This window comes from Kogia breviceps, chromosome 13 (genome assembly GCF_026419965.1).
Source record: "Kogia breviceps isolate mKogBre1 chromosome 13, mKogBre1 haplotype 1, whole genome shotgun sequence".
In the NCBI taxonomy this organism is placed as follows: Eukaryota; Metazoa; Chordata; class Mammalia; order Artiodactyla; family Physeteridae; genus Kogia; species Kogia breviceps.
Window position 1 is genome coordinate 63002274 of NC_081322.1, and position 16332 is coordinate 63018605.

Below are 16332 nucleotides of genomic sequence, written 5' to 3' on the forward strand. Positions count from 1 at the left end.
GGTGAGCCTTAGTGTTGGAAAATCCAGGTTGCTGAGCACATGCACAGCCTGCATCTCTACAACTATGGCCACTTTGTTCAAGAGCCCATTGAGCAAGCACTGGGGTGGCTAGGCAAAGAGGCTGGCGGACACCCACAGGGTGTGCCATTTTATCCACCTGATTATTGAGTCTCCTCTACAGTGGGTACCTTTAATGTGCATTCAGATGGGACACAAATACCTTCACAGTCTGTGCCCATTCAGAGAAATCCATTCATATACCTCTTCCCCATACGTGCTCGTCTCCAAACTTCCAATCCCGTTCCATCTAGAAAAACCATTAGCAGCTGCCCATTCTGGTCATTCCTCACTCCAGACGTGGTGAATAAACAAATATACTGGGGCTTCCCTTGTGGCGCAGTGGTTGAGAGTCCGCCTGCCGATGCAGGAGACACGGGTTCGTGCCCCGGTCCGGGAGGATCCCACATGCCGCGGAGCGGCTGGGCCCGTGAGCCGTGGCCGCTGGGCCTGTGCGTCCGGAGCCTGTGCTCCGCAGCGGGAGAGGCCACAACAGTGAGAGGCCCGCATACCGCAAAAAAAATAAAATAAAATAAAATAAAATAAAATAAATAAACAAATATACTATTTGAATTATGCCCACTTAGAAGATATCCCTTTACCACTGACTGTCCTTCAGACTCCTGAGTGGGGCTGTGGAAGCCACCTGTGCTGCAGGAGGTGGATTCTAGAAAAACCTTCCATGCTTCAGATGCCTGGCAAGGAAGCACACTGGAACCAGGAAGCAAAACCTTTTCCTCCTTCAGTGTTGCTTCAGCACTTTTTCTACTGACAAAGTGTAACACTGTGATAGCTAACAAAGGAAGAATATTTAATGGGTCAAGGTCTACCTTCACAGAACAGGCACAAAGACTGAATTCAGAACGAAGAGCCATAACTCAATTACGGTGTAGATACTGTACAGTTGCCTTAGCTCAGCTCAGAAACCCACTGCTCTATCGATCACTGTGGTTACTGCACGTCCCATTTGGACCCATATTAGATTGGAGGTAGATAAAGAGTAGAAGTAGTTGCCCCAAATAGGAGAGAAGAGTACTCTTCCCAAAAGAAGAGGGGAGCTCTGGGTTGACAAAACAATAAATGTTCCCTTCACATCACCCTTGGGTGTTCGGTATATACATACACACACACACACACACACACACACACACACACACACACACACACTGATTTCTCCATAGCTATAGTTTCTCTTAACATATGATCCATATACAATTGACAATGTACTCAATCCCTACCCAGTGGGAGGAGAAAACTCAAAGTCATACCCAGCCCAAATTCAGGGTCTTTGGGTATAGTCAATCTTGATTGGGTCCAGATGTAGCTAAAGGATGAATAATATAAAATTTTCCCCAACGCACAAATATACAATAAAGGAGGTGGGAGATGGGATAACAAAAACGAATGAGAGGCCTTCCCTGGTGGCGCAGTGGTTGGGAGTCCGCCTGCTGGTGCAGGGGACACGGGTTCAAGCCCTGGTCGGGGAGGATCCCGCGTGCCGCGGAGCGACTGGGCCCGTGGGCCACGGTTGCTGGGCCTGCACGTCTGGAGCCTGTGCTCTGTGGCAGGAGGGGCCGCGATGGTGAGAGGCCCGCACACCGCGTCGCGATGAAGAGGGGCCCCCGCTTGCCACAGCTGGAGAAAGCCCTTGTGCAGAAATGAAGGCCCAATACAGCAAAAATAATTAAATTAATTAATAAACTCCTATCCCCAACATCTTCTTTAAAAAAAAAAAACAAAAAACTAATGAGAAAGGGCTAAAAGGAGATGCAATACATGATGCCTGTGAGATTACACCGTATTCTGTTGGACAAGAGTAACAAGGGTAAGAAGCACCTCTCTTCTCCAGCAGAGAACTGAGATATCTGGTGAGCCAATCAAAGCGCCAAGATTTCCTTTATCTATTATCCTGAAAGACCCTGCCTTAGAGGAATAGTGAGAAGGAATCTCCTGGGACTGCCCCAGCAAGCGAATTCATCTTTCTACAGAGACAGACTGGAACATTGTCTTTGACACAGCATACCAAGAGATGCCTTCTGCCAGGCTGAGGATTTTCTGGCTATACCTTCAAACAGTGTCATTTGTGGGAAATCCATTAGCTTGTTAACAGAAATCTCATTGAGACGTAAGCTTTGAATATGGACTCTGCCCTTCCTGCTTCTCTCCCTTGGATACTGGCCTGGCCTCTCTATCATTCTCCCTAGATCTTAGTTCACTGTCTTTGCCATAGACACGCCACTATCTGAGCGCAGAGGGAGGGAACAGCTGGGGTCATAAAGCCAGGTTACAGTATCACACTCTGTCCTGTAAGTTGCACACTACTCAGCTGGCATGATGGGAGGAATTACTTTTTCAGTTGGTGTACAGAGTGTACAGCAGTAGAATCCTGAGAAATGAGGATCCCCAACTCCAATGTTCTGCAGGGACTCTGCATTCCTAGTTAGTATGTTAACTTTATGTGGGGCAGAAAATTTCATTGTTTCAATTGGCAGAGTAGATATTATCTGATCCCTACCAGTATAGGATAACTAAATCACTGGCAGAAAGGACTCCTCTTAACAATGCTGTTTAAGTACCACCCCACTATTACCTGTCTCTTCAGAAAGGCTGTGCTGAACCACAGTTTGTCTCTCTCAAAGCTCTAAGGGAGACAGGCAGTAGCCAACATATTCCAGTAACCTGATTTTTTCTTAACAAAGTTCATAAAGCTGGAGCCTTAGTGGGCCTAACTGTGGTGAAGGATCAGTGTTTGGGTTTGTTTGTTTTTATTTACCAACCCAACACAGACAAGTGTTTTCATAAATACAAAACTGCATGCTTAGATGTCACAATAATGTCAGATTATTGAAAGTTTCAAAATGCTCCTCTTGATTTCTATACCTATTTTATTGTTGATCAGTAGTTTACAAACTGGCTTTTGTCTATAAATCACATTTCTAGTAGCACATATCTAACTGATAAGGTTTACTGTTTTCCCAGCCTAGATATCAATTTCTGTATTAATCGAGAGGCTTGGTTCAGAACATATGCTGTATATTCTAACCTTACCTGGCACCTGAATAATGAATAATATTATAATCTTACCTGGATCTTGAATAATGGCGCACATTATAAGACCAGTGAAACCCATGGGCTTTATCTCATTGTCTTACTTCTTTCATCTTGAAATGAATTCCTTGCTCAGTGGAATGGTGTTTGAGCTAAAGCGTTCAATGAGTCTATGGAGAATGGTGCCTGCAGTAAAATCAAACCCAATTCCAGAATAAGGAAATACTGTAATGAGACAGACTGTTGACTGATCTGTGACAAAAGGGGGTCCAAAGCAATTGACATGCTTGATACCAGGTATATTGCCGGTCTCTTGCAAGGAGGGTGCCTCATAAAGACCATAGTCACCATTGCTGTAAAGCTGACTTTTCAGCAGTGGCAGTCATCATTGGGATAGAGTCTTTCCCCTGCCACTTCCTTGGTAAATCAGACCATGCCACTCTACAGCTTAAACCCCTTCACTTCCACTAGCACTTGAAAGAAAATCCAAACTCCCTTCTGCATGGTCTGCAAGTCACTGAAGGTTCAAGGCCTTAGTTTCTCTCCAACTTCATCTCATGTGCTCTACCCCTTGCTCTGATCATGATGCCCCACCCACTCTAATACTCCAGCACAGCAAATTCTAGCCCATACTCTTCCCTCCGCCTGGAACACTATGTACATCCCTTTCAGATAACAGTTAAAATGTTACTTCCTCAAAGTCATCTCCCCACTACCCCGCAGACATTACTCCCTAACCCAGCCTCTTGTTCATTTTCTTCATCACACATATTCTTGTTCATTTTCTTCATTAAATAATTATAATACAAGCTATAATTATTGAATATTATTCAAAAAATAAATTAGTAAAGAAAATGAAACAAAATGGAAGTTCCATAATTCTACAGTGCTTTTAAACTTCAGATATTTTACTGAACAGTCAGAGTGGGAAGCAAAAGATCTAGAGGCATCCTCGAAGACCCCGTAAGCAGTGAAACACTTAACTGGTTGTCTACTCCCAAATCTCCCAGAAGTCAGCCCAAGTCTTTTCAAAAGGACTGTGGTGTTATCATTTTTCATGCAGGATTCACACCAATCAGAGGCCAGGTACTCATGAGCCCGCCTCATGGCCTTTTATTAAATTAGAGCTGCCCACTGGCCTCATGCAGGGCCAGAGGCTTCTGACTGCAGCCCAGCCCTGGAGCAGAGGCCTGCGCCGGCCTGGGAGTGGGGCTCTGGGGTTGCCGCGGGATCCCGCGCTGCCTGGAGCTCCCAGGGCCGTTACTCGGGTCTCGCTCCCGCAGGCAACGCCTTTCAGGTCACCCCGTGAGGGTCCCCGAGGACCCCAGCGCAGCCGTTCAAACTGGCGAATGTGCACCCCTGGGAGTCCCCCGGGTCAGTTCACGGCTACTTGGGAGCACAGCGGAGGAAGGGTCTCAGTCCCAAGCGCCCAGCTTCCACGTGAGCCGAGCCGCCGCTGCTTCTGCCCAGCGCCCCAGTCCCAGCCTGCAGCCGCCCTCTCCCACCTCGCATCCTTCTTGGATCCGGCTGCGCGGCTTAGAAGCCTCGGAAGTGCCTCCCGGCTCCCAAGGCAGAATCCTGATCGCAAACCCAAGCTGAGTAAGGAATATCGAAGGGACAGGCGACAGAAGTTTGACCTAAACTCCCTGCGTTATCTATCTATCTATCAATTTACCCGTGTATCCATTCTTTCATCTTTCATATCCTATCGCTCAATTTTAGGACTGGGATTAGAATTCATTCATGAGAGTTTGATCGCGAAGTCGTAAATTAACCCGAAAAAGCGAAGCAGGACTTTTTCACAGAAAATGTCTTCCTTAGAATTAGAAAAAAAAAATTAGTTCTTTAGAGCTAGCTTCGCTAATTATGTTGAATGGTAGACCTTTTCTACAAATTGAATGAGCTAACGAAAGTTCCAAGGTTTTGGCAAAAAACAAACAAAAAACCCTAAAATCCGTTTATATTATACTGTACGCCAGAAATTACGTGCGTATGTTTAGCTACCAGCTAAAGATGTACAAGGGATACACAGTTTTCTCGAAATCTTTTCAAGCGGTTCTCAAGCAAAAGTCTAGCCTAGTCCACACCCACCAACCCCACCTCGCCAAGCTCTCCAGCAGGCCGGGCCGGACCTGGGCACCAGGAAGGAGGAAAGGAAAGCGGAGGAAGGGGCGGGGGAAAGTGACGGGAGCAGTGAGAGCCGGAAATGATTGGCTAGCGAGGAACCCAGGAGCGCCCTGTCCGGCGGCGCTCTAGCCTCCGTGCGCTGTCTCTGTGCTCCCCCGCGTCTCATCTATTTATTGTCGCGGGGAAGCAGCGGCCGCCCTGTACCCGGAACAACAAAGCACGAAAGACGGAGCCCGAGCCTCGGGGGCTCCTAGCAACGGCCCGGGGCGGGAGTTCCATGGAGACTGGGGAGCGCGCCCGCCTCATCATTATCCTTGTCCTCCAGCTTATCCTTCGCGTCCGCCGCAACCGGCAACAGCGCTGCCGCCGCGTCCTCTGCCGCCGCCCGCTCTTCCCACGGTAACCCCGTCGGCGACCCTGGGCGGGGGGAGCGCGGACGACCGAGCTGCCTGAGTGCCGGGTGCGGGGCGACTTGGCGCGGGGCTGCGTGTGCGGAGCCGGCGCCGTGCTGCGTGTGGGGGGTGTGCGGGCGGATGCCTGAGGGAGAGGCGCTCAGATGTAGGAAATTGGTCCGGGGGCCGAGGGAGGGTCCAGTTCTTAGGAGGACAGGGTGATATTTGGGGGTCTCCTCAGGGATAACGGGTTGGGGGTGGGGCGTCACTGCCTGGGAGCGTTATCCAGCGAGGTGTAGGATAAGAAAACAGGTATTTTATTTTTCCTGTTAGCCACCACTGGGAAAGACAGGAGAAGGGAGATTCCCCATCCGTCTCTGTGGAGCCCTTCCCCAGGGGAAGAGATACCGTGCAAAGATGCTAGCGGGTCCGTTGCTTCCCAGAAAACTTCCAACGGCCTTTGCCGCCGCGGGCCGGCTCCCAAATAGCACCTTTGTCGGTTCCTGGTTCTGGCAATGCCAACAGCCTCGCTTTGTTATTATTAGTAGTAGAATTAACCGAAATTAGACTTGATGAAGAAGGATCTGGAACATAGTAGGTAGGGCTAAGCAGGCTTGAGAGTCGGGATAAGCGCTTAGTGATAGCCAGTAGAAGCTCTAAAAGTAAATTTAATTGGGAATGACGGTTTTTAAACTCTCTCCTTCTGCCGAGATGTGCATCTGCGGGCTGTGTCAGTGTGCTCATTGCGATAGGATTCAGACTGCAGCCAATCCACATCTGTGAGCTCTCTGACTGCATCTGTCACCTGCAGTTCCAGAGCGACACTGGCAGTTAACCAGCGTTAGGCTTGTGTATTTAGGGTTAAGAACAGTGCCTTAAAACTGGCTCAAGGAAAGAAACCGAAACAAGCTTGGTGTGATTATTGTGTGAAGAAATAATAACGGGTTCCTTGGGGAAATTGGGAAAGGGAAATATGAGAAGGTTCAGCTATTCTAGCACAATCTGCAGTCTCTTGGAAAGTTTGAGAAAATGGCAGTTCATTCAAATCGAGAAAGGATTTTTATCACTGTGTGGTTTAAAGAATTATTCGCAGTTGATACGTTAAATGCCAGTTTATGCTATCTCTTTAAGCCTTACGTTCCTAACTATTTAATGGTTTTATGCTTTCCAAAACCATTCTAGGTCAGTAAATGAGGTTTTCCTGTGGCGTGCTGAAACGGCCATGTATGCATACTACAGTAATACTATTTTTGTGTCCAGTGGGAACAAAGCTCTTTATATAAAGTTGAAGACTAAAGATGAAAATAAAATTGATAAATAACAGAAGCAATGATGTCAACCACAGTTTCTATTTGTTCCTTACCTTTTTCGCTAAGTCTGGCTTGTCTTAAGCAAATAGGTTTCATCCTTGTCCCCCAGCCCGCGTTTTTCGTACTCTGCCCTCGGAATCAGTCTCAGAAACTGTAATGATCTGCTGCTCTGTGCTCTTGATTGGGTGATGCCAGAACAGAGTTTTTGACTTTGGCATTTTCATGGAATTGAGGTGCAGCATCAGTTGTTACGGAATTTCATATGTGTGCAAAGAGGTGGGCAGTTTCCTTTGACAAAGATGGGAAGTATAAACATTGGGAAACATAAAATTGCATTTTAAACCTCTTAAGAAGAAAAACCTAGTATTGTCATTTTTAGGTTAGTGAATCAAGGACTTTTTCTTAATCTCTTCATGTAGCTGTACTTCTGTGAACGTTGTTCTGGCGGGGGTGACCACACTTGAGGCTATTGGATGTTGAGTCCCAGGATTTTCTCAGTGTGTATGAGAGTTAGTGAGTTCCCTCAGTCTCAGGGCTGCCATCACACTCACTTCATTTAGATTTTATTTGCCGTTGCCTCTATCCCTTACCCCTTCTGTGTTTGAAGGGGGAAAGGATTTAAGCCCCGACTTCCACCTTTATTAACAATCCCTGCTTTCCCTGCTCTCTGCTCTAACGCCCCCAACGTTTTGTGTTGTCCTAGTTCCTCTCCTTACTTAATCACAGCCCCATCAAAAGTGATTTTTTATGCTATTTGTATTATTTCTGTTTCTTATGGAATTTTCAACATATGTCCTTGGCCTGTATATCCTTTTCATTAATGTTACTTTGTCTGTTGCATTTTCCTTCTGGATCCCTCCCCTTATATGGAAAATGGAGTGATCATGTCAGATGCTCTGTATTTATTCTGAATACAACAGGTAAGAGCCTTAAACCAAGAATCAAGACTGTATTGAAATAAGGCACGTAAAAATATTTGAACGTTTAGGAATAAAAGGTGTTTCAGAAGTCCAGGTGGTAACACTGTAATTGGAGATGTAGTCACTTTTTTAAAAATAAAAGAGTATTGTAGAGCCTGCTGTGTGTTTTTAATTGAACCTTAGATTTTCATAATTTGTACTCTAAAAACCTTTTCTTAACATCCATCTTTTCTGATCATTTTGCATCTGAATACTTGACTGAAATTATACTTCGCCAAATTAGAGGGAACAATTTAAGTGAGTCCCACAATTTTGTTTCATGTGGAAAATTGTCGTGTCGAAATTTGTGTGGATGTATACATATATAGAATGTGCAGAGTTTGCTGTAAAGTAGAATGAATACATGCAAAATCTATAGCTGAATATTTTTGGAGAGTGTTCTTTCTTAGCACGGGTGTGGCACAGTATTTAAAAATCAGCAAATATTGTATAATCTAGTTGAGTGGGTATTAGTGCTGTTTTTAGGTGAGGAGGCCCGTGATTACCTGGTGATTGATTTCTTTCTGTTGCATCATAGACCATGTGATGAATTATTATTGCTATGAAAAATAAAGTGTAAATTGATTGTAGAATTGATAGTAGAATGTTTCCACAATGGCTCAACACCTGTAGTGCTTTAAAACTTTAGCTGTATTGTGACATTTAAATTAATAAATAAAGATTTCCCGAAATTTACACTCATGTTTGTTGAAGCTGGATGAAAGTGTTTCTCTTCAGGTGCTTTTTGGGCACTTGTAGATAGCAGAGAAATGACATGCATAGATTCTAAAACATGACAAACATAAATTTGAATTTTAAATCCTTTATTACATACTGCCTGGTGCTATAGTTATTGGTGTACGGATTTCATTATGCCTACTAAATTAGAAGTTTCTTGGGGACCAGGACTGTAAGTCAGCATCATATTGTATGTTCATGTTGCATATGTGTGTATTTTGAAGATTAACATTAATAAAAGGATGTATATATATCTTATTTCTTTCGCTTCAGGGACTTATCTAGTGGATGAGGGGAACCTTTAGCCATCTAATCTAATTAGGAATCTAATTCCTGATGCCTAAAATTAACTTTTTATACTGGCTGCAAATTCTAAACAGCAAAATTTCTCAAACATGATTAGGGCTTTTTTTTTTTTTAACCAATTCAAATAATAATAATGGTTTACTGCCTTGAGTTGATACAGTATTTGCTCTTGTTATATGACTGCCACTTTGGGTAATTTCAGAAGGGTGAAAGAATATATTTATCTGAGGTCTTTCCAGGCCACGTTGACAAATTTGATTTTTGTATTGTGACACAATTTATTTAGAAGAAAAATGGAGTGTATGTGTCTGTACAGTTGTGAAAAAGCAAGATTCCAGAAGTATGTCATTAGTGGAAAGGAATCAGGTCATATCAAAAATTGTACTTATTTGGTCTTATCTTATGACTAAAGGGTGACAAAATTCACAATTTGGTTTAAATGGCTTGTTTTGTAATGGGAGGTGTGCTGCTGGGGATCCCACTAAATGCTAAAAAAACACAAGGTGAATTCTGGGACAGTTCAAATCAGCCTTCGTGTGGGAGTCCATAATGAAGCTGTTTAAAATTTCACCAAAAAAATGCAGCACAGAACTTTGGCTGGCGATTTTGACCATGCAGTATTCATCCATCAAGAAAGAATACTGAAAATCAGATTGCATCTGAAGGACAGTCTCCTCAAGACATGTGTGGATGACTCTTGGTACTATAATTGTGCTTACCATCATAGACTTCTGTCCATAGACCTTGATCCATGATACGTTTTTGTTTTTTAACTCACTAGGTGAGAACTCACAACATTTTAAAAGAAGTCAAAATTTGTTTTTATTAACTAAATGGTTCTAGAGAATCAGGCATTAACCTTTTTTTCTGATAAATTACAAGTCTTTTCATTGTAAAACCAGTTTTGATCAAAATCAGTTACGCTTTCTTGGGATTAGGGTTAGTATAGCGCTTAAGAGTATGGACTCTGGAGACAGGCTTCCTGTGTTCAGCGTGGTGGTGGTGCTGCTCGTTAGTGGTGTGGCCTTGAGTAAGTTTTTTCACTGCCTTCGTTCCCCAGTTTCCTCATCTTCAAAATGGGGTTCATATAAGTACTACCTCATAGGGTTGCTGTGAGAAGTGTAAAGCACTTAGCACACTGTTCTGCAGAGTTAGCTGAAAAAATACTAGCTGGTGCTTGACTCAGTGGTGTGAGGTGTAGTACATTAAAGGTGAACCATTAGACCACTCAGATGCTTTGTTTCTTTCCTTTGGAGGCTATTAAAACAGTGAAATTCTTTGTGATGCTGGCTATTGGACTCATCTCTGCTGTTAGATCTTGGGAGGGGGAAGCACTTTTGTTTTAATTTTGAATCATCACACAGACATCTGGTTATCACTTATGGCAGATGGATTCAGTAAAAAGAGACATCTCTGTTTCTTGGAAAAGGAAGGCCAACAAAGCCCGGTCTGGCACCATGTTGCAGCTATTGAAATGCTATTTCCCTGTGGACTTGACTGCTTGTTTAGTTGTGTGGTACTTCTGAATAAAAGGAATAGACCCCAGTGGTTTCATTTAGCAGAATTAGTCCTTTTTTAGAAGACACTGTTTTTTACTTGTATAGCCTTAGGTGGTGGTAAACTTGAAACTTATTGGTGTCATTATCACTTGGGTTTTCTGTGTCACTATAAATGTGCTCTACATAGTAGCTTTCTTGTAATTTTAGAGGTAGCTGAAACTACTGCTGTGCTCCAATAATTCAAGTGGCTCAGGAATGACTGCATACGATTGCAAGATTATTTGTTTATGGTAAGGCTGACACCAAATACTGTGGCTGCCTCATAGGGGATAACCTGACCATTATAGCTTTGTTTATCAGGCTGCTATTGAAATGGCTAACTTTTTAATGTTAAATCCAAATGTTTTAGTTTAGTTGTATGGACCTTTGAAACTGTTGACTAGAAAATATTTCTCTTAAGTGCAATGTATCACAAACTGTTCTTTCCTATTTTAGCTGATACGTAGGTCTTAGTTTTTAGTTGAAATAATATTTTTTATAAAACACATAGAAGTTTATATATAAAACATTATTAAAAGTATGTTTTGGGCTTCCCTGGTGGCGCAGTGGTTGAGAATCCGCCTGCCGATGCAGGAGACACGGGTTCGTGCCCTGGTCCGGGAAGATCCCACATGCCGCGGAGCGTCTGGGCCCGTGAGCCATGGCCGCTGAGCCTGTGCGTCCGGAGCCTGTGCTCCGCAACGGGAGAGGCCACAACAGTGAGAGGCCCGCGTACCACAAAAAAAAAAAAAAAAAAAAAAAAAAAAAAAGTATGTTTTGCTTTAAATATACAGGGGTAAAGTTTTATAATTCTTTCTTCTATATTGTGCAGTTTTTGTTTGTTTTTATAACCACCCCGCCAAGAAGATTGGCAAATATGCTTGTATTTAGAGGCATGACTTCTGTTTTCCTGATTGAAGAGAGTGACATTTAGTTGATACTGTTGATTTCATTGAGTACTAATAATTACATTGGCCAGAATAGATGAGGTATTGATATAATATTGTTAACATAATTCCTGTAGCCATCATGGATTCTGGGTCTAAAAAAATATTGAGATAAGCAAGGAAATGATCATGGCTGTTTCATATATATATACTCACACGTGTATATATCCTTTAATTTTAGATATTCTGAGGAATGTATTGGGAGATTTTTAGGACAGCAGGTCTCCAAAGTGTCAATACTGTTACCCAGAATAAAACCTGGGTGTTTTATTCTGTCTAACACATTGTTAATGTTTCCCTGGTGTTCTTAACACCGCCCTTTTTCAGGGACAAGTGTTGCCATCTTTCAGATATGAAGATAATAAAACCAGTGTGTAACCCAAAAGTGCAAATCTGAAGATGGGCATTTGGTTTATGAGTATGGCCAACACTTATAGACCCTATCATTGTTTGAACCTCTGTTAAGATTCACGATGAACCTGCAGCTTATGTGGAACAAGAACCTCTCCATTCTTTTTAACTGGCCAGATACTTTTGTTGAACCACAAAACCTTTTATCTTTCACCTGCTTATGGCTGCAGTGAACCTCTTGGGTGTCTCCAGTTTCTCGTATGCATGTGCAACCTAGTGAGGTTGTAATGGGCAGCCGTTAATTGCTCATGGGTTGACCACATCCCAGGACGTGGCCTGTTAGGGTGGTGGTAGGAGCCACAGCCATGTTGAAGGCACAGTCACCAGTTCATTAGATCTTCCTCAACACCAACCTGGTGTGCTCATCTCAATGGTCCACCAGATTTCTTAACTCAGTTCTCTACTCTTTTTTGTTGGTGGTGGGGGAGGACCTGAGGTGACGGATGTGATGTGGCCCAACAGTTCACAACTGATAAAAAGCTCTATGAATAATACTTTTTTCATTATCTCAGCAGCATATTGCTAATGTAAATCTTTAGAGAAAACCTTTGGTTGGCCAGTAGTCTTGAAAATTCTGCTTCAATGCATAGTGTAAACCTACTTGGGTGATAGTTTAATTTGTCTGTACATTAAGAATGTGTGCCTTTTAAGTTACTCTTTGTAGGCGTTTTGTTTAGGGCCTGTTAAATTAGAAGAGTTTCAGATGTCTGAAACTATATTCTTCACTTAATTTGTCTGTATTGTATCCTCACTCTCACTTAGTAAAGAGAGGAATGATGGCTTTATTATCACACCCTGTTTAAAGGATGGTTATTATGCTGAAGCTAACTGACAGGGTAGCTAGTCTATAACCAGCTTTCATGGAATAAACTTAGGATATGGATGAGTTAGGACCCTTGGGGCTGAAATGGAGAGTGTAGCTTAGGAAAGGGGAAAGATAATATATACCTAAAGCGCTAAGGGTCAGTATGTGTGTTTTAACCAAAATTATTCTTTCCTTACATCAGAACTGTATTATATTTCTGTATTTGTGAAAACTCCTGGAACACAGTTGCCCTTTAGGACTTGGGGGTCTGAACTAAAATCGGTCTATTGAGTTGATGACCAAGTGCCAGCCGCTAAGCCACATTCTAAAGACACACATTTGTATTAAACAGTTCTCTTTAAGGAGCATGGTACCTACAGTCTAGTAGAGTAGACAGTTATAATACAGTCAGTACCTTTACATTTGCCGTGCCCTCTGCTTGGGATCTCTTCTGTCAGTGTTTCATATGGCTGGCTCCTCCTTATCCTTCAAAATCTCATTTTAAGAATAATTTCTCATCTCTGAGGAAGTTAAGGGACCTTCCTGGATCACTCTAGAGTTTCTCTTTATAACATAGATCTCATTCTCTAATTATTTTCATGGCTTGTCTTTTCACTGTCTGTTTCTTCCACTGGAATACAACTGCCATGAGGGTTTCTTACCTGTTTTGTTCTGAGCTGTATTCCCAGTGTCCAGCCGTAGTGCTTGGTTCACATCAGTTGCATGCTAATGAATACAATTGTGAGTAAGAGTTTGTTAATTGAAGGAGTGGGGAAGGGGCATCCTAGGCAGATATAAAATCATGAGAGGGTCAGCTGTTGCAAGAGGAGTGGTAAAAAGTTTTGCAACAGTTACGGTGTGTTGGAAGTGGAAGATTAGGTTATAAAATGTAATTTGGAGACCTGAAACTCACTGCATTCCAAGCTGTCTATGTAAGAGAGCCAAGAGAGATTTATTTAAGCAGGGGTGTGGCACAGTTAGGAAGACAATTCTGGTAGCTTATTTGGTAGATGGACTAAATTGTGGAGACTGCAAACAGAGAATTCCACTAGAAGGCTGTAGCCTTAATGGCACGTGAAAGCGTAATATAAAACACTGATGCTTGGGATGCAGAAAAGAAGCTACATGAGAAGTTAACTGGGTGTAGGAGAAAAAGAAGAAATGAAGGATGATTCTGAAATTTCTGATTCAGGTTTGAGAGTGTTGGGTGGTGGCTCCATTAACTAAATTAAGAATCTGGAGACAGCAAGTATTTCTGAGGGGATTAATTATTAGTTTTGGATGTGTTGATTTACCTTAATTAATATGCCTAACAGACAGGAATATGGATTCAAATCTCTGATAGGTCAGGATTGAAGTAAGAGCCATAAATTTATGGGTAGCAGTTGAAGCCTGGAAAGCTTAAATTAGAAAGGGATTTAAGGCAGTTGTTTATAACCTTCAAGGATCTTAAACTCATTTGAGAATATGAAGAAAATAATGGCCTCCTCAGATGTATATCCAATTTTGTGTGGATATAATTTCAAGGGGGTTTGCACCTCTGGAACCAATTGTTGAGCTCTTCAGGGACTGTCGTGGACTTCCCTGAAGAATTTATGACATAAGAGGCAGACAGAGCAGTATTTGAGATGAGGAGAACCTAGGAAAGGTGCCTCAGAAGCCAAGGATAGGGGATGGTGAGGAAGAATTGGGGGAATCAGGTGATCCCAGGGCTTTATGCTCTGGAGAGGTCCAGTAGGAGGGAGTGTCAGCTGTGACATGGGATTCAGCAATGAGCAGTTCATTTGTAACATTTCATCCCATGCAGAGGCAGAAGGCAGATTGTGACAGTTTAATGCATGAATCCAAGTTAAGGAAACGATGCATGGGAAAGAGTTCAGAAGTCTTGGTGTTCTCTATGATAAACAGTCCTGATATGAGAATATAACCCATTTTAAGGACCTGCTGAAAGGGAAATGCCATTATTTTGTTGACCTGTCCTGTTGTTTCAGCCCAGTGGTTCTCAACTGACTGCCCCATTAGAAACAACTTGGAAATGTTTTTAAAATCAGGGCCCTACAAAGGTTAGTTAATCAATATCTTTGGGGCTTGTGCCTCTTTATGGCTTTTATTTTGTTTGTTTTGTTTTGGCTTTTTCTTAAAAGTTAAGAACCAATGTTCCCATCAGAAAACCTCCTTATCACTCTTTTTATGCGTCTGTGTTAGAATACTTTCTTTAATTGTACGTTATTATCAGTTACTCAGTTTACTGTTGTGCTGGGTTTAAATCAGTGCCCTTTAGTCCTTCTCATAGACCTTAGTTTCCAATTTAAAAATTTTTATGGCTTTCTTCTGATCTTCAGCCAAGTTCTACATATTTATCTTTTTTGAGTGATACAGCCCTCAGTCAGTGAAAGATCTGCCCATTTCTGAGTAAAACAGGAAATTCTTATTGGTGCTTACATGTGGAAAGAGTATTCATTCTGCAGTCCCTTTTGCTTTTATTTAAGTATGTTACATTTTTTACTAAATAGTAAAAACTATTTTTTAACTAGAAAAATTTGAACTCTGTACACTATTTTCCAAGTAGCTAATTTTATAATCTTACCTTCCTTTTTTTTAAAAAATGGCAGTCATACGTGACCTAGACCTTAAACAGGTTGTCTCCATTAGAGCAGACATTTTATATGAAGGGTAAACCTATAAAAGCAGTTGAAAGGAAACTGTCAAAATAGGAAATTCCACCTGTTGTGTTTTCAACTTGCAGTGCTTTCTCTGGATTAAATTCTTTTTTTTTTTTTTTTTTTTTTGTGGTACGCGGGCCTCTCACTGTTGTGGCCTCTCCCATTGCGGAGCGCAGGCTCCGGACGCGCAGGCTCAGCGGCCATGGCTCACGGGCCCAGCCGCTCTGCGGCATGTGGGATCTTCCCGGACCGGGGCACGAACCCGTGTCCCCTGCATCGGCAGGCGGATTCTCAACCACTGCGCCACCAGGGAAGCCCTGGATTAAATTCTTGATGAGCTGTCAGAAGTTCAAGTTTGAATCCTGCGTTCATACCCTTGAAATAAAAATCAGATTACGGAAGAAATTGAACTTTATGCATGCCAACCTTGACACCAACCATAAGCTGAAAGAGGGTTTATTCAGATTTTTAGCAACCTAATTAATTAACATTTTTACTTGTGAAGAAAATGATAATCTTTAAAAAAATTTTGTTGTGTTATTAGCATCAGCTTAAATGGCTAGAGTAGTCTCACAAATTGTAGTTGCTTATTATGGCTAACTTAGGGCAAATATCAAGATTCTCTGTAAAGAGACAAACATCCTCGTTTTTTAAATGATAGCTCATAATATGGGAAAATAGGGTTGCATGTAAGACCTTCTGGGAAAAACTGAGGCCTTACACTTAAAATGAACATGATAAATTTACATTTTAAATGAAATGAACATGATGAATAGTTTTGTTGCAATTTAATATTCAGTTTTCCTGTTTTTGCAGGTACCTAGCTAAGTAAATGTTGGCAAAATGTCTGTTTTATAATTTGTAGTAGACTTGGTCAGACTCTTCTCCCCGTACCTTCCTCTCTCCTTCTCCTCCAGACTCCCAACTCCCCACCCCCCAAAAAACCCCCACACAGTCAACAACTACTTTTGTTTTGGTTTGAAACTGGTTTTGTTATTGTTGTTGTTTTAATTCACTGTTAAATTTAGTTG

At 42.3% G+C, this 16332-nt stretch overlaps 1 protein-coding gene across 1 annotated transcript in view; it reads left to right on the forward strand.

The window, feature by feature from the left end:
- The first annotated feature begins 4710 nt into the window (after positions 1 to 4710).
- Positions 4711 to 16332, forward strand: part of TBPL1 (TATA-box binding protein like 1) — a 32402-nt gene continuing 20780 nt past the window's right edge. Inside the window, exon 1 of the mRNA XM_059082984.2 lies at positions 4711 to 5631. The gene's annotated coding sequence lies outside the window, so the exon portion shown is untranslated. The remainder of the gene's footprint in view (positions 5632 to 16332) is intronic.